This window comes from Schistocerca gregaria, chromosome 10, assembly GCF_023897955.1.
Source record: "Schistocerca gregaria isolate iqSchGreg1 chromosome 10, iqSchGreg1.2, whole genome shotgun sequence".
Lineage (NCBI taxonomy): Eukaryota > Metazoa > Arthropoda > Insecta > Orthoptera > Acrididae > Schistocerca > Schistocerca gregaria.
Window position 1 is genome coordinate 12,641,322 of NC_064929.1, and position 18,614 is coordinate 12,659,935.

Below are 18,614 nucleotides of genomic sequence, written 5' to 3' on the forward strand. Positions count from 1 at the left end.
TGTGCTTCGAAAACTACTACTAGTCTCCCAGGATTCGATCAAAGCGTAAACTGTTTGAGACATTACTCCTATGGAGAAATGTCCGCATGGTGGTTGTTGTATTCAATCCCCATGCAATTTCTGTGTTTCATCAACACTCTGACGGTCCACAGATTACAGAATTCCTATAGATGTGCTTCGGAAACTACTACTGGTCCCCCATGGAACAATCAAAGCGTAGACAGTTTGAGACATACCTCCCATGGAGAAAATTCCGCATGGTGACTGTTCTATTCAATCCCGATGCAATTTCTGTGTTTCATCAACACTCTGCAATTCCACAGATTACAGAAAGCCTCCAGATGTGCTTCGGAACTACTACTGGTCTCCCAGGGAACGATCAAAGCGTAGAAAGTTTGAAACATTACTCCCATGGGGAAAAGTCCGCATGGTGTCTGTTGTATTCAATCCCGATGCAATTTATGTGTTTCAACAACACTCTGTATGTCCACAGATTACAGGAAGCCTCCAGATGTGCTTCGGAAACTACTACTGGTCTCACAGGATTCGATCAACGCGTAGACTGTTTGAGACATTACTCCCATGGAGAAAAGTCCGCATGGTGGCTGTTGTATTCAATCCCGATGCAATTTCTGTGTTTCATCAACACTGTGAAGGTTCATAGATTATAGAATATCTCTAGATGTGCTTCGGAAACTAGTACTGGTCTCCCAGTAATCGATCAAAGCTTAGACAGTTGGAGACATTACTCCCATGGAGAAAAGACAAAATGGTGAAAGTTGTATTCAATCCTGATGCAATTTATGGGTTTTATGAACAGTCTGAACGTCGACAGATTACAGGAAGCCTCCAGATGTGCTTCGGAAACTACTACTGGTCTCCCAGGGAACAATCAAAGCGTAAACAGTTTCAGACATTACTCCTACGGCGAAAAGTTCGCATGGTACCTGTTGTTTTCAATCCCGATGCAATCTCTGTCTTCCATCAACACTCTGAACATCCACAGAATACAGGAAGCCTCCAGATGTGCTTCGGAAACTACTACTGGTCTCCCAGGAATCGATCAAAGCGTAGACATTTTCAGACATTACTCCAATGGAGAAAAGTCAACATGGTGCCTGTTGTATTCAATCCCGATGGAATTTCTGTGTTTCATCAACACTGTGAAGGTTCATAGATTATAGAATATCTCTAGATGTGCTTCGGAAACTAGTACTGGTCTCCCAGGAAACGATCAAAGTGTAGACATTTTGAGACATTACCCCCATGGAGAAAATTCAACATGGTGCCTGTTGTATTCAATGCCGATTCAATTTCTGTGTTTCATCAACTCTCTGATCGTCCACACATTACAGAATGCGTTCAGATGTACTTCGGAATCTTCTACTGGTCTCCCAGGAATCGATCAAAGCTTAGACAGTTGGAGACATTACTCCCATGGAGGAAAGACAAAATGGTGAAAGTTGTATTCAATCCTGATGCAATTTATGTGTTTTATCAACAGTCTGAACGTCGACAGATTACAGGAAGCCTCCAGATGTGCTTCGGAAACTACTACTGGTCTCCCAGGGAACAATCAAAGCGTAAACAGTTTCAGACATTACTCGTATGGCGAAAAGTTTGCATGGTACCTGTTGTTTTCAATCGCGATGCAAACTCTTCCATCAACTCTCTGAACATCCACAGAATACAGGAAGCCTCCAGATGTGCTTCGGAAACTACTACTGGTCTCCCAGGAATCGATCAAAGCGTAGACATTTTCAGACATTACTCCCATGGAGACAGTTTGAAACATTACTCCCAGTGAGCAAAGTCCGCTTGGTGCAGGTTGCACTCAATCCCAATTCAATTTCTGGGTTTCATCAACACTCTGAATGTCCAAAGATAACAGAATGCCTCCAGATGTGCTTCGAAAACTACTACTAGTCTCCCAGGATTCGATCAAAGCGTAAACTGTTTGAGACATTACTCCTATGGAGAAATGTCCGCATGGTGGTTGTTGTATTCAATCCCCATGCAATTTCTGTGTTTCATCAACACTCTGACGGTCCACAGATTACAGAATTCCTATAGATGTGCTTCGGAAACTACTACTGGTCCCCCATGGAACAATCAAAGCGTAGACAGTTTGAGACATACCTCCCATGGAGAAAATTCCGCATGGTGACTGTTCTATTCAATCCCGATGCAATTTCTGTGTTTCATCAACACTCTGCAATTCCACAGATTACAGAAAGCCTCCAGATGTGCTTCGGAACTACTACTGGTCTCCCAGGGAACGATCAAAGCGTAGAAAGTTTGAAACATTACTCCCATGGGGAAAAGTCCGCATGGTGTCTGTTGTATTCAATCCCGATGCAATTTATGTGTTTCAACAACACTCTGTATGTCCACAGATTACAGGAAGCCTCCAGATGTGCTTCGGAAACTACTACTTGTGTCCCAGGGATCGATCAAAGAGTTGACAGTTTGATACATTACTCCCATGGAGAAATTACCGCATGGTGCCTGTTGTATTCAATCCGGATGCAATTTCTGTGTTTCATCAACACTCTCAAGGTCCACAGCGTATAGAATGTCTCCAGATGTGCTTCGCAAGCTACTACTGGTCCCCAGGAATCGATCAAATCGTAGACAGTTTGAGACATTACTCCCATGGAGAAAAATCCGATTTGGCCTGTTGTATTTAATCCCGATGTAATTAATGTGTATCATTAACACTCTGAACGTCGACAGATTACAGAAGTCTCCAGACGTGCTTCGGAAACTACTACTGGTCTCCCAGGGAGCAATCAAAGCTTAGACAGTTTGAGACATTACTCTCATTTAGAAATGTCCTCATAATGATTGTGTTCAATGCCGATGCAATTTCTGTGTTTCATCAACACTCTAAACGTCCACAGTTTACAGGAAGTCTCCAGATGTTCTTCGGAAACCTCAACTGGTCTCCAGGGAAGGATCAAAACGTAGACTCTGACACTACTCCCATGGAGAAATGTCCGCATGGTGCCAGTTGTACTGAATCCCGATGCAATTTCTGTGTTTCATCAACACTCTGGACGTCCACAGATTACAGAATGCCTCCATATGTGCTTCGGAAACTACTACTGGTCTCCAAGGAATCGATCAATGCGTAGTCACTTTAATACATTACTCTCATGGAAATAAGTCCGCATGGTGACTGTTGTATTCAATCCCGATGCAATTTCTGTCTTTCATCAACACTCTGAACGTCCGCAGATTACAGGAAGCCTCCAGTTGTGCTTCGGGAACTACCACAGGTCTCCCAGGTATGGATCAAAGCGTAGACTGTTTGAGACATAACCCATGGAGAGAAGTCGGAATTTCGCCATTTGTATTCAATCCCGATGCAATTTCTGTGTTTCATCAACACCCTAACCGTCCACAGATACAGAATGCCTCCAGATGTGCTTCGGAAACTATTACTGGTCTCCCAGGAATCGATAAAATCGTAAACAGTTTGGGACATTACTCCCATAGAGAAAAGTCCGCATGGTGCCTGTTGTATTCAATGCCGGTGCAATTTCTGTGTTTCATCATCACTCTGAACGTCCACAGATAACAGAATGCCTCCAGATGTGCTTCGAAAAATACTACTGGTCTCCCAGGAATCGATCAGAGCGTAGACAATTTGAGACATTACTCCCATGGAGAAAAGTCATCATGCTGCCTGTTGTATTAAATAGCGATGCAATTTCTGTGTTTCATCAACACTCTGAACGTCCGCAGATTACAGGAAGCCTCCAGATGTGCTTCGGAAACTACTACTGGTCTCCCAGGGAACGATTAAAGCGTAGAAAGTTTGAAACATTACTCCCATGGAGAAAAGTCCGCGTGGTGCCTGTTGTATTTAATCGTTATGCAATTTCTGTGTTTCGTCAACACTCTAAATGTCCAATGATCACAGGAAGCCTCCAGGTGCGCTTCGGAATCTACTACTAGTCTCCCAGGGAACGCTCAAACCGTAGACAGTTTGCGACATTACTCCCATGGAGGAAAGTCCGCATTTGGCATGTTGTGTTCAATCCCGATTCAATTTCTGTGTTTCATCAACATTCTGAATGTCCACACATTACAGAATACCTCTAGATGTGCTTCGGAAACTTCTACTGGTCTCCAAAGAATCGATCAAAGCGTAGATAATTTGAGACATTACTCCCGTGAAGAAAAGTCAACATGGTGCCTGTTGTATTCAATCCCGAAGCAATCTCTGTGTTTCATCAACACTCTGAACGCTCACAGATTACAGGAAGCCTCCAGATGTGCTTCGGAAACTACTACTGGCCTCCCAGGAATCGATTAAAGCATAGACAGTATGAGACATTACTCCCATGGAGAAAAGTCCGCATGGTGACCCTTGTATTCAATCCCAATGCAATTTCTGTCTCTCATCAACACTCTGAAGATCCACATATTACAGAATGCCTCCAGATGCGCGTCGAAAACTACTACTGGTCTCCCACGAATCGATCAAAGCGTAGACAGTTTGAGACATTACCCCCATTGAGCAAAGTCCGCATGGTGTCTGTTATATTCAATCCCGATGCAATTTCTATGTTTCATCAACACTCTGAACGTCTACAGATTACAGGAAGCATTCCAGATGTGCTTCCGAATCTACTACTGGTCTCCCAGGAATCGATAAAAGTGTAGACTGTTTGAGACATTACCCCCATTGAGAAAAGTCCGCATGGTGCCTGGTGTATTCAATCCCGATGCAATTTCTGGTTTCATCACACTATGAACATCCACAGATTACAGGAAGCCTCCAGGTGTGCTTCGAAAAGTACAACTGGTCTCCCAGGTATCGATCAAAGCGTAGACAGTTTGAGACATTACTACCATCGACAAAACTCCGCATGATGCCTGTTGTATTCAATCCCGATGCTATTTCTGTGTTTCATCAACACTCTGAGAGACCACAGATTACAGTAATCCTCCAGATGCGCTTCGGAAATTACTACTGGTCTCCCAAGGAACGATTAAAGCGTAGACAGTTTGAGACATTACTCCCACGGTGAAAAGTCCGCATTTGGCCTTTTGTATTCAATCCGGATGCAATTTCTGTGTTTCTTCAACACTCTAAACGTCCACAGATTACAGGTAGCCTCCAGATGTCTTGCGCTGCTATATGCTAAGCCAGTAAATGCATAATAGTAGAACACAGAAGAAGCTTCTAAATTGATGTAATCGGCCAGTAAGAAGCTTTACATTTCAGGTTGACTTGGACATGAGCTAGGATCTTAAGACTTTGCATTAAACGAGGTCTGTCAGCCGCGTTACACGTGAGGATGTGAAAAGTGTTCAAATGTAGTAAAATCCTGAGAAATCCGGCCGTTTTCGTCATTTGCTATCGAATCGACTTAATGTCAGATCGTCACATTTTCCGCTTTCCTCTCTGCAACGGTTACATTTATCGTCTGCAAAACTATGTCGTGTGCTGCGGTAATGCGGAGACACTAAAAGCACCATAGTAAAACACAGACAAATTTCTAAGTTCATGTAATCGACCAGTAAGAAGCATTACAGTTCAAGTTTTAGTTATCGATTATTGACTCAATAGCCGGGTTTTGTGCCATGGACATGAGCTAGGACCTTAGGATTTTGCATCAAACGAGGTCTGTCAGCCACGTTGCGCGGGAGAATGTGAAAAGTATTCATATGTTGTAAAATCCTGAGAAATCCGGCCGTTTTAATCATTTGCTATCCAATCGACTTAATGCAAGATCGTCACATTGGCCACTTTTCTCTCTGCAACGGTTACATTTATCGTTTGCAAAGCTATGTTCCGTGCTGCGGTATTCGGAGACACTAAAAGCACCATAGTAGAGCACAGAAGAAGCTTCTAAGTTGTAATCATAGGCCAGTAAGTACCACTACAACTCAAGTACTAGTTATCGGTATTGAATTGTTAGCCGGCTTTGGTGCCTTTGACATGAGCTATGACCTTAATATTTTGTATGAAACGAGGTATGTCACCCACGTTGCACGGAAGAATGTGAAAAGTGTTCAATGTAGTAAAAACCTGAGAAATCCGCCGGTTTTCGTCATTTTCTATCGTATCGACTTAATGACAGATCGTCACATTGACCGCTTTTCCCTTTGCAACGGTTACATTTATCGTCTGCAAAGCTATGTCGTGTGCTGCGGTAATGCGGAGACACTAAATGCTACATAGTAAAACACAGAAGAAGCTTATAAGTTAATGTAACCGGGTAGTAAGGAGCACTACAATTCAAGTTTTAGTTATCGATTATTGACTTATGAATCCTCTTTTATTGCGTTGGCCATGAGCTAACACCTTACGATTTTGCATGAAACGAGGTGTGTCAGCCACGTTGAACGGGAGAATGTGATAACTGTTCACATGTAGTAAAAACCTGAGAAATCCGCTAGTTTTCGTCATTTGCTATCGAATCGACTTCATGCCAGATCGTCACATTGGCAGCTCTTCTCTCTGAAACGGTTACATTTATCGTGTGCAAAGGTATGTAACATACTGCGGTTTGCGGAGACACTAAGTGCACCGTAGTAAAAGACAGAAGAAGCTTCTAAGTTGATGTAATCGGACAGCAAGTGACACTACAACTCAAGTTTTAGCTATCGATTATTGACTCTTTAGCCAGCTTTGGTGCTTTGGACATGAGATGGGGCCTTAAGATTTGGCATGAATCGAGGTCTGTCAACCACGTTGCCCGGGAGAATGTGAAAGTTGTCCATATGTAGTAAAAATCCGAGAAATCCGCCAGTTTTCGTCATTTGCTACGAATCGACTTAATGCCAGATCGTCACATTGGCCGCTTTTCTCTGTGAAACGGTTACATTTATCCTCTGTAAAGCTAAGTCGCGTACAGCAGTATGGGGAGACACTAAAAGCATCACAGCAGAACATAGAAGAAGGTTCTAAGAAGATGTAATCGGCCAGTAAGAAGCTGTACAATTCAAATTTAGTTATCGATTACTGACTTATTAGCCGGCTTTGGTTCCTTGGACATGAGCTAACACCTTGCGATTTTGCATGAAACGAGGTCTGGACGCCACGTTGCACGGGAGAATGTGATAACTGTTCACATGTAGTAAAAACCTGAGAAATCCGCTAGTTTTCGTCATTTGCTATCGAATCGACTTCATGCCAGATCGTCACATTGGACGCTTTTCTATCTTGAACGGTCTCATTTATCGTCTACAAACTTATGTCGCATGCTGCGGTATGCGGTGACACTAAATGCAACACAGTAGAACACAGAGGAAGCTTCTAAGTTGATGTAATCGGCCAGTAAGGAGCAGTACAATTCAATCAATTATTGATTTATTAGCTGGCTTTGGTGCGTTGGATATGACCGAGGCCCTTACGATTTGGCATCGAACGAGGTCTGACAGCCACGTTACACGAGAGAATCTGAAAAGTGTTCATATGTAGTAAAATCCTAAGAAAACCTTTCGTTTTCGTCATTTGCTATCGAATCGACGTAATACCAGATCGTCACATTGGCCGCTTTTCTCTCTGAAACTGTTACATTTATCGTCTGCAAGGTTATGTCTTGTGCTGCGGTATGCGGAGACACTAAAAGCAACACAGTATAAAACAGGTGAAGCTTCTAATTTGATGTAATCGGCCAGAAAGGACCAGTACAATTCAAGTTTTGGTTATCGATTATTGACTTATTAGCCGGCTTTGGTGCCTTGGACATGATCGTGGACCTTAAGCTTTTGCATCAAATGAGGTCTGGCCCCCACGTTGCACGGGGAAATGTGAAACGTTTTAATATGTAGTAAAAACGTAAGAAAACCCTTCGCATTTATTTAAGTTCCGTTAGTACAATAAGAAACTGACTGAATATGTATGACTAGCTACCACTCCCCTCGAAAGATGTATGTCTACATACCCCACCCCCGGACACGTCTGTCTACCTACGCCCACACTCGTAAGTTGTCTGTCTACCAACCACCCGTTTGAAGATGTCTGTCAACCTGGCCCTCCGTCAGAAGATGTCTGTCAACCTGGCCCTCCATCAGAAGATGTCTGTCTACCTACCCCCCTTCGGAAGATATCTGTCTACCTACCCCCCTTGGTAAATGCCTGTCTACCCAACCCCCTCTCGGCAAATGTCTGTCTACCTATCCCCACTTGGAAGATGGCTGTCTACCTACCGCCTCCCTCGGAATATGTCTGTATACCCAACCCGAACTCGGAATATGATTTTCCACCTACCGCATGGGAGATGTCTACCCCCCCCCCCCCCCCAGTCAGCAAATGTCTGTCTATCACCTTCATAAGTTGTCTACCTCCACCCCCTCGGAAGATGTCTGTCTAATACACCACCCTCAGAGGATGTCTGTCCTACCACTCTCGAAAATGTTAGTCTACCTACACCCCAGATAATGAATGTCTACGAACCCCACCTCGGAAGATGTTTGTCTACCTACCCCATGGGAGATGTGTTTACCTACCACCACTCATAGTATGTGTGTCTATCTACCCCCATGGGAAAGTATTGGTCTACTTACCGCCCTGGAAGATGTATGCCTACTTACCCAACTCCCTCGGAAGATGTCTGTCTACCTAGCTTCCCCCCACGAAGATATCTGCCTTCATACCCACTTCCCTGGAAGATGTCTGTCGACATAAACAAATGCTGAAAACGTCTGCCTACCTACCCCACCTCAGAAGATGTCTGTCTACCACCCCCCCTCGGAATATGTATCTCTACCTACACTCATTCGGAATATGGCTTTCTACCACCCCTGCCTCTAAAGATGTCTATCTACCTACCTCCCTCAGAACATGTCTGTCTACCAACATCCCCCACCTCCTAAGAAGTCTCTCTCACTACCCCTCCTTCGAAAGTGACACTCTACCTACCATCCACAGGAGATGTCAGACTTCTTGCTCCCCATACCTCAGAAGGTGTGTCTAACTATCCCCATGGACAATGTCTGTCTACATACCCCTAGCCTCAGAAAATACCTGTCTAACTACACCCCCTCAGATGATTTCTGTCTACCTACAACCCACTCTCGGATAATGTCTGTCTACCTACCACCCTCACTAATTGTATTTCTACCTACGCCACCTTAGAAGATGTCTGTCTACATATCCCTCATCCTCTGAAGCTGTATGTCTACCTACCTCTGCTCAGAAGAAGTCTGACTACTTAATACCCCATCTAAAGATGTCTGTCTACCCAACCCATCCTTGGAAGATGATTGGCTACCTACCCTATGGAAGATGTCAGGCAATCTGCCCCCTCACTTAGGAAGATGCCTACCTCCCCCTTGGAAGTTTTCTACTTTCCACCACTCAGAAGATGTCTAACTACCCCCCCTCCCAACATATATGTCTATCAAATCCACACAAATGATGTCTGTTTACCTACTCCCATAAGATGTCTATCATCCCCTTCAGAAGATATCTTCCTATATACCCCCTCCCCTTGGAAGATGCCTGTCTACATACGCAAACTAAGATGATGTCTGCCAACCTACTACCGCACAGAAGATATGTGTCTATCTACCACCCTTGGAATATCTATGTCTTTCTACCCCCCGGAAGATGTCTGTCAGTCTGCCCAACTTGGAAAATGTCTGTCTACGTGCCCTCCTTCATAAGATTTCTATCATCCCCAGCCTCAGAAGAATTGTGTCTATCTGTTCTGCACCAACAGTAGATGTTTGTGTACCTACACCCCTTCAGAAGAAGTCTGTTTACCAACCCCCCATCAGGAGATGTCTCTCAAACTACCCACCAAGGAAGTCTCTGTCTACCTACCCTCCTTTGGAAGATATCTGTCTACCTATAACACAACTCGGAAAATGTCTGTATACCTACCCCTCAGAAGATGTCTGTTTATCCACACCTCCACAGATAATGTCTATCTACCTACCCCCCTATCCTCTGAGGATGTCTGTCTACCTACCCCCTCAGAAGATGTCTGCCTACCTACCGCCTCACCCCTCCCCACGCTTGGAAGATGTTGGTCTGCTTACCCCTCTAGAAGATGTCTGTCTAAGTACTCCCCTCGTCGGAAGTTGCCTGTCTACCAACCCACCAATGGGAGATGTCTGTCTACCTACCCCTCTCGGAAGGTGCCTTTCTGCCTACCCCCTCAGAAGATTGTCTACCTACAAACACTCAGAAAATGTATGTATACCTACCCCCCCTCGGAAGAAGTCTGTCTAATTATTCCCCACCCCTTGGTAATTTCTGTCTACATATCACTCCCTTGCAAGATGTCTGTCTACCTGCTCCCTCTTGAAAGATATCTGTTTACCTACATCTACTGTGGGGAGGTAGGAAGACACACATCTTCTGCGAGGGGGAGGTAGACAGACATATTCCGAAGCAGGGTATGTGGTCAGATATCTTCTGAGGGGTGGTAGGTAGACAGACATCTTCCAAGGGGGGGGGAGGGAGTAGACATCTTCTGTGGTGATAATGGTAGACAAACAATTCTGAGGAGGGGTAGATAGACAGACATCTTCTGAGGGGTTGTTTCTTAGACAGACGTCTTCTAGGAGGGAGCTTGGTAGACAGACATTTTCCAAGGGGGTAGACATTTTTTCGATTGGGGCCAGATAGGTAAACAGATATCCTTCGAGAGAAAGGGTAGACATTTTCCGGAGGGGGGGGGAGTAGATATTTTCGAGAAGTAGATTGACATCTTCTGGGAGGGGGGAGATAGTATTCTTCCTTGGGGGAGGTGAGTAGTCAGACATCTTCAGAGGGGGAGGGGGGTAGACAGACATCTTCCAAGAAAGGTCGGTAAGTAGACAGACATCTTCTGTGGGGAGTTATGGTATGTACACTTACTTCCTCTGATGGGTTCGTGTAATAAACAGGCATCTTCCATGAAGGGGGGATAGAGCTCCTCGAAGATGGGGTGTAGATATCTTTAGTGAGGAGGGTAGATATACATCTTCCGAGAGGGGGTTAGATAGATTTCTTCCATAGGGGGGTATAGATAGACTTGTCCCGAGTTTGTGAGGAAGACATCTTCCTAGAATTTGGAGGTAGACAGACATCTTCAGAATGGGCGGTAGACACATTCCAAGTGTAGCGAGACTGTAGAAATCTTTTGAGTGTAGGATAAACGTCCTCTGAGGGGCTAAATGGAAATCTTCACAGGGGTGGGGTGGTAGACAGATATATTCCGAGAGGAGGGGGTTGGTAGACAGGCATCTTTCATGAGGTAGGTTATAGACATCCTCCTGGGGGGTATACATCTTCTGAGGTGGGAATAGGTATCGTCCAGAGGGTGTAGATAGACGTCATCTGAGGGTGGGGTAGATAGACATCTTCCGAGCTGTTGGTTGATTGTCACCTTCCGAGTGGAGGGATACATAGATATTTTCCGCATGGGCTGGGTAGATTGACATCTTCCTAAGGGGGGTAGATATCTTCCAAGGGGGTAGAGAGACAGCTTCCAAGGGGGGTAGATAGACATTTTCCAAGATTGGGGATAGATACACGTCTTGTGAAGGGTGTAGATAGACATCTTCCGAGGAGGGAGATTGGCATTTTTGGAGGGAATGGATAGATAATCTTATGAGGTGGGTGTGAGTAGGCATCAACTGAAAGGGGCGATATCGGCATCTACCGATGTGGAAGGGGTTAGGTGGGCATTTTTAGAGGGAGGGATATCTTCCTAGGGGTTTAGATAGGCATCTTCCAAGGGGATGTAGAAAGACATCTCAGAGAGGGGGTAGACAAAATCTTCCGAGAGGGGGTAGGTAGACAGGCATCTTTGGTTGGGAGAGTAGGTAAGCAGACATCTTTTGAGTGGGGTTGGTAAACTGACATCTTCCAAAGGGGCAAGGTAGACAGACAGTTTCTGAGGGTGGGGCATAAGTAGACTGACACTTTCCGAGGTGTGGTAAGTAGAATTACATCTTCTGAGGTGATGGGGTAGGTAGACAGACATTTTCCGAAGGGGTGTAGGTATACAAAAAAAAAATGGTTCAAATGGCTCTGAGCATTATAGGACTCAACTGCTGTGGTCATCAGTCCCCTAGAACTTAGAACTACTTAAACCTATCTAACCTAAGGACATCACACACATCCTTGCCCGAGGCAGGATTCGAACCTGCGACCATAGCAGTCGCACGGTTTGGGACTGCGCACCTATAACTGCAAGACCAACGCGGCCGGCTGTAGGTATACAGACATATACCTAGGGGGGAAGGTAGACAGATATGTCTCGAGTGGGGGTAGGTAGACAGCCATCTTCCAGGTGGGTAGGTACACAGACATCATCCGAGGGGGTTAGAAGGACAGACACTTTCCATGTGGGTGTTGGTAGTTATACATCATCTGAGGGGGAAGAGACATCTTTCGAGGGGAGGGTACATAGACAGTCATCTTCAGAGAGGAGGTAGTCATCCTCCGAGAGGGAGATAGTCATCCTCCGAGAGGGGGAGTAGATGTCTTCCGAGATGTGAGGTAGTTGTACATCATCCACTGGTCTTAGGTAGGCAGACATCTTCTGAGGGAGGGTATGTAGACAGACATCTTCTGAAGGGGATAACGTCGACAGTCATCTTCTGATGGGGGTGGGTAGGTAGACAGACATCTTCCGAGTGGTGGTAGGTATGGAGACATCTTCTGAGGCTGGGTTCGGTAGACAGACATCTTCCTAGGTGGGGGGGGGGGGGGGGTTGTTGGAAGACAGACATCTTCCAAGGGGTGGGAAGCACCTTCTAAAGGATGTAGTTTGGTAGACAGACATCCTCCGAGAGGAGGTGTAGACATTCTCAGATGGGGAGTGTATATCTTCTGAGAGGAGTGGTAGTTTCACGTGTTCCGAGAGGGGGGAGATACTTTTCTTCCATGGTGGCAATAGATAGATATCTTTCGAGAGGAGGTACATAGATAGACATCTTCAAATGTGTGGTGAATGTAGAGACACAACTTTCGAGAAGTTGGGTAGGTATACAGACACCCTCAGAGGGGGTGGGTAGGGAGACAGACATCTTCCGAGATAGGGATAAGATAGACACAAATCATTCGAGGTGGGGTAGGTAAATATACAGCTTCTGAGGGGTTCAGGTAGACATTCATATTATGTGGGGTTGTGGGTGTAGGTAGACAGAAACCATCTGAGGAGGGGTATTTAGGCAGATAACGTCTGAGAGGGGGTTAGGTAGACTGACATCTTCTGAGGGGTTGTAGAAGGACAGACATCTTCCAAGTGGAGGGTTGGTAGACAGACATCTTCAGAAATGGGGTGGGGTAGGTAGACAGACATCTTCCAATAGGGGGTTGGTTGGCAGACATCTTCTGTGAGGGGATGGTAGTAGACAGCCTTCTTCTGATGGGTGAGTGGGTAGACAGACATCTTTCATGATGGGGCATAGGTAGAGAGACATTGTCCAAGGTAGGGTGACTATAGACATTTTTCGAGAGAGGGGGTAGGTAGACAGACTTCTTCTGGGGGTTGTAGGTAAACTGACCTCTTCAGTAGGTTGGTGTAGAATGACATTTGCCAAGAGGGGATCGGTAGAGAGACATATTCCGATGGTGGTGAGTAGACACCATCTTCTGATGGGTGTAGGTAGACAGACATCTTCCATGGGGGATGTGTAGGTGGACAGACATCTTCCGATGGGTGATGGGTACGTAGACGGACATATTCCAATGGGTGCAGTAGGTAGGCAAACATCTTCCACGTGCGGGCGTTGTAGATAGACATCATACAAAAGTTCATGTAGGTAGACAGACATCTTCTGACAGGGCGTAAGTAGACAGACATTTTCCGAGGGGTGTACATAGACATACATTTTCCAAGTGGGGGCTAGGTAGACAGACATCTTCAGATGAGGGGATAATTAGACAATCATCTTCTGGGGGGTAGATAGACAGACATATTCCGAGGTATGGGTTGGTAGACTATATTTTATGACTTGGGCTACGTAGAGAGACATCTTCCAAGGGGTGTAAGTAGGTAGACAGACCTGTTGTGAGGTTTGTAGGAAGGCAGACATCTTCAGAGGCAGAGGGGTTGGTAAATAGACATCTATTGTGGAAATGGTTAGGTGGGCAGACATCTTCCGGGTGAAATTTTGTAGACAGGCATCTTCCAAGGATGGGTTAGGTAGACTGAGACCTTCTGAAGCAGGGTAGGTAGATAGTCATCTTCGGAGTGGAGTTTGGTATACAGACATCTTCCGAACGGGTGTAGGTATACAGACATGTACCTAAGGGGGAGGTAGACAGACATCATGGGAGTAGACAGACAGGTGGGTAGATACACAGACATTTTCCGAGGGGGATTAGGAGGACAGACATTTTCCATTTGAGGGTTGATAGACTTACATCATCTGGTGGAGGAGAGGTACCTTTCGAGAGGAGGGTACGTAGACAGATATCTTCAGAGAGGGGGTAGACATCCTCCGAGAGGGAGGTAGTCATCCTCCAAGACAAGGGTAGATATCTTCCAAGAGGGGTGTAAATAAATATCTTCCAAGATGGGAGAAGATGGACCTCTTCCAAGGGTTTTAGGTAGGCACACTTGTTCCGATGGGTGGTATGTAGACATACACCTTCTGAGGGGAATAAGGTGGACAGTCATCATCTTATGGGGAATTGGGTAGGTAGACAGACATCTTTCAAGGGGGGGAGGGGGGGAGAGACATCTTTCAAATTATGCATTTTGGTAGACAGACCAAGAGGGGTGTGGACATTCTCTGATGTGGGAGTAGATATCTTCCGAGAGGAGTGGTAGTTTGACATCTTCTGAGAGGTGGGGTAGGTAAACAGATATCCTCAGAGGTATGGGTAGGGAGACAGACATCTCCCACAGGAGGGATAAAATCGAATCATTTGAAGGGGGGTAGATAGGCATACATCTTCTGAGGGGCTTAGGTAGACATTCATGTTATGACGGGGGAGGGGGGTAGGTAGACAGATCATGTGGGGGGGGGGGGGTATGTAGACAGATATCTTACAAGACGGGGGTTGGTAGGCCGACGTATTGTGAAGAGTTATATGAGGATAGACATCTTCCAAGGGGGGTAGGTAGACAGGTTTCTTCAGATGGCGGTTAGGTTGACAGTCGTCATCAGAGGGGTACAGGTAGACAGACATCCTCTAAGGGGGTTGGTAGACCGACATTTCCTGAGGGGGTGGGCACGTAGACAAACTTCTTCCAAGTGTGGGTGGGTATGTAGACAGACACCTTCTGAAAGGAATTGTAGGTGGACAGACATCCTTCGTGATAGAGGGTAGGTAGGCAGAAATATTCTGAAGGGAGGGTTGGAAAACATACATCTTCCAAGGGGAGGGGTAGGTAGTCATACATCTTCTGAGGGGTGGGCTTAGGTAGATAGAGATCTTTCCGAGGGAGGGCAGGTAAGTAGACAGACATATCCTCAGGTGGGGGGATGAGAGAGAGACATTTTCCGAGGGGGAGGGGTAGGTAAACAGACATCTTCCGACGGTTGGGTAGGTAGGCAGACATCTTCTGGGGTGGATAGCTAATCGGACATGTTTTGAGCGAGCTTAGGTAGATAGACATTTCCGATGGGGTGTGTAGGTAGACAGACATATTCCAAGGGTGGGGAGATGAGACAGACATTTTCTGATGTGGGGATAGGTAGACAGACATCTTCTGAGGGCGGTTGTAGGTAGACAGACATCTTCCAAGCGGGAGCTGTAGGCAGACAGACATCTTCAGAGGGCGATTGTAGGTTGATGGACATCTTTTGTGCTGGTAATGATAGATAAACAAATTCCAAGGGGTGGTAGTTTAACAGACATCTTCCCAGGGGGGGGGCTGAGTAGATAGACAGACAGACATCATCCAACGTGAGTAGACAGACATATTCCAGGGGGAGTAAACATCCTCCAAGGGGGTAGACATCTTCGAATGGTGGTGAGGGTAGGTAGACAGACATCGCCTGAAGGGCTGGAAGACACCTTCTGAAGTTTGGGGGTCTCTAGACATCTTCCGAGACAGGGGTAAACAACTTTCGAGCGGGGGGCTGAATGGGGGTTGGGATAGGTAGACAGACATATTCCGAGAGGGCAGGTAGGTAGATAGACATCTGCTTAGCGAGGGGGAGGGGGGGGGGTTGAGAGACATCTTCCAGGGTGGTAGACATCTTACGACGTGGGGAGAAAGTTTTTCTGGGAGATGTAGATAGACATCTTCAGAGGGTGAGGTAGGTGGATTAAGTAGATAGACGTCTTACACGGGGCAGGTAGACAGACATCTCCTGTTGGGGGTTATGTAGACTGACATTTTCTGAGGAGGCAAGTAGGTAGAATGACATATTAGGTGGTGGGGCGATGAGAGACAGACAGTTTTCGGTGAGGGAGAGGTAGAATGACATCTTCCGATGTGGGAGATGTAGGTAGATATCTTCCGAGAGGGGTAGGTACACAGACATCTCCTGAGGAGTGGGGTAGGTAGACATACATATTCCGAGGGGAGTGGTAGGTAGTCATACATGTTCTGAGGGAGGTGGGGGGGGGGTTAGGTAGACAGACATCTTCCAAGGGTGTGGGTAGGTACACAGATATCATCTGAGGGGGTGAGGGGGTAGATGCAGGTTGACATAGATCTTCCAAGGAGGGGTAGGTAGACAGATATCTTCTGAGTGGGGGTAGGTAGGCAGATATCTTCTGAGGGGGATAGATAGGCATATTTCGAGGGTGGGGTAGATAGGCACCTTCTTATGGGGAGGGGGGGGGGGGGCAGATCATCATGGGTGTGACGTCACATGAGCTGCACTGCTGTTGAAATAGCTTGTTAATGTTTTATAAATTTTAGACTTCATTTACGTATTTTAAAGTTTGTTTGTGTTAGTTTTTTGCCGTAAAAGCTACTTATTAGTGGATATTCATTTATCTCCGTCTTTCTTCTTGTTGTATTGACTCGAGTGGTCTATTATTTGTGAGTGTGCTTTCGTGGTTCGTCTAAGCCTCGCGCATCATCAGTTTGTTTACATTCTGCGGCGTGCACTGCATCTGTAGCGGTTATAAGCTAAGTACTGACGAACTTGATTGTGCTCTGTAATACAGTTATTAAATTGAATGGATTGCAGTGGTGTTGCTTGCCGTTTGTGGCGAAATAATGACTTAATAAACTTTTGTAATCGTTTGTGTTTTATAGAGTTTTCAGTAAATTTCGTGCTTTAGTTTTGAACTGGGTTTAGTTTTAATTTTTTGGTTTTAGCCAATAATTTTGTGAAGTTTTGCTGGCATTGGTATCGGCTGTATTAATACAAGTAGCTGCTTTCTTAGTAGGTAGAGAATTTCGAGACCATAGTTGTTAGCTGCTTTTGTAACTGAACTTTGGTAACGTAGACGTATAGTTTTTTTTAGTAACTGTAAAATTTTATCATGAGTGAGAAGTGTGGGCTCTGTCGTAGGTTTGTGAGTAGTGGATTACGCTGTGAGATTTGTTCAAAGTATTTTCATTGGGAGGAATGCAGTGGGGAAGCCAGTGGTAATTTTAGGGTGATCCTGTCCTGGGAATGTAGAATCTGTAGTAGAAACAAGTTAATAGAGGAGCAGGAGTGTAAGGTCTGTGCCCTTCAGGTGCAGTTACAATGCGCAAAGGAGGAACTAGATAAGTTGAGGAGGGTGAAGGGTGCTGGAGAATGGGAACTGGCAGTTGGCAAGACGATAGCTAGGAAAAGGAGGTAGTCAGACAGTTTTACTTTGCATACATGCAATAGATACGACAAACTGTCAGAGTTGAGCGGAGAAGAGCCTCGTGAAGCTGTATATGTAGGTAACTTGCAGCAGTCCTCAGCAATTAGTAGGCCTAGGTTCTGCTGCTAGGTAGTTCCCATGGTAGAGGTGTGGGTCAGCATTTGCTGGAAGTTTTGTGGAGTGAGTACCAGGTCACAAGCATTGTGAAGCTTAGAGCAGGGTTGGCTCCGGTGGCTGAAAGCGTAGGGGAGGTATGTAAGAATTTTACAAAGGAGGATCAGGTAGTGATAGTGGATGGAGCTGGGAGCAGTCGCAATAGGGACAGGGGGTACGATGTCAGTGGTGACTTGGTTAAGATAGCTACTCAAACTGGTGGCACTAATGTGCTTTTCGTGAAACTGTTTCAGCATCATGATCGGCCACACCTTAATGCTGCTGTTAGGCGCGTTAATGTGGGGCTGGGGAGTGCACTGATGGCAGAGGGCATGGGTCACATCTCAGTGGTACCAGTTGGGTCTATCAGTAGATTGGGTTTCACTAGGCATGGCCTGCACCTCAATAGGTATGCGAAGGGGAGGCTACCTAAGCTTATAGGTGACAGAGTAGTGGGTGGTGGTGGCGGTAGTGGTGTCACTCATGGAAAAATTCCTGTAGTGGTTGGTGTTAGAGCTGCACCTTTTTAATACTGAAGTCAGCTGATAGGTATACCTGCTTAAAGGAAGTGTCTTTAAGGGCTCTCCTCCAGAGGATGTAATGTTTCCAAGTAGAGAAGGAATTAGCATATTTCATCAAAATATAAGAGTTTATTAGAGATAAAGTTAGTGAACTGCTAATAGATGTTAACGCTGAAATTATTGGCACATCAGAGCACCACTTCAATAAATTGATAATTTATAGACTTGCTTTACCAGGCTACAGATTAGCTGGCTGTTTCTCA